Genomic DNA, 1,101 nt, shown 5'->3' on the forward strand with positions numbered 1-1,101 from the left:
TTTGTCGATAAAATGTCAGACCGTTTGAATTCTAAATAACAGACTAAATTGCGGGAAATACAATAAAACGCTTTTTCCTGTAACCAGCATCTAATATACACGCTTGATGTTTTCATACCAATCACCTACACTATACAATAAAAGCATATTACAGTAGCAAATACGTAGCATCGAACTTGGGTTTTTATACCGATTGGTATTAAAATAAAACAGAAGCTTGCCTTGTTGTCTTTGATAAGAGAATCGGACTGAACAACATCCAGAAGGAACTGCGGTTGGACGAGCGGAAGTCTGACGTGTTCCAGAATTCGGGGAAGATGGCGCTTCCTGCTGATGACGTCATGATGAACCCATGTCATCGCTGCCTCGTATACCTGGAGAAGAAAAAATAAAAATCGCTTTATACAAGTCGTTATTGACAATTGAAACGCCTTTTTAAACATTGTATGTTGTATTTATCGAGCCTTATTGGTACAATCAAGTATACTGTCAGTTGTTTTTAAGTAGGATAAAATAAAACTGTTATCCAGTTTATTGTGTCAAGTTTGTCCTTGCTGTTACCACACACCCTCACCAACTCTTCAAGCTTCACTTTCAAGTTGTTGTTGGACAAGAAACTGAGAAGTTCTTTTAGTGAGATTGCTTTGAAGTTTAGGCTCAGGCTAACCTCTGTGAAATTCTCGCAAATGAATTTGCATGCGCTCTCCAGAAGTTCTATGCAGCCCTGGTCAATATGGAATCATTTAATAATTGCATACGAAAACCGAAAAAAATCAGTCTATTACCTGCTCCATGGCATATCTTCGTATGGAGATACAGTTGTCAAAAGACAGCTTTTGAATCAGCAATGCAATACATGCTTTTCTCACAGATTCGAACTCTAAGCTTGTAGCAGCAGACAAAAGATGATCTNTGNNNANATCTGAAAAAAAACAGAAGTTGCATTACCCAGTTCATTAAATGCTATAACAGCAAGCAGGATTCGCAGGACGCCCCATCGTTTTCGTCCAGCCATTTTCAATTTATCCGTGCGTCTCAGTATCGACAAAGCAAAGTTAGTGCGCTCGATAAGAGGAGACCTGTGATCGTGATCTTCGACGT

The 1,101-nt window shown here is 39.0% G+C and overlaps 1 protein-coding gene across 2 annotated transcripts in view; it reads left to right on the top strand.

Moving 5' to 3' along the window:
• Positions 1 to 1,101, top strand: part of LOC100177000 (cullin-3) — a 29,051-nt gene that overhangs the window by 25,428 nt on the left and 2,522 nt on the right. The window lies entirely within an intron of this gene.

The sequence above is a fragment of the Ciona intestinalis genome, unplaced genomic scaffold (genome assembly GCF_000224145.3).
Source record: "Ciona intestinalis unplaced genomic scaffold, KH HT000098.2, whole genome shotgun sequence".
Taxonomy (NCBI): domain Eukaryota; kingdom Metazoa; phylum Chordata; class Ascidiacea; order Phlebobranchia; family Cionidae; genus Ciona; species Ciona intestinalis.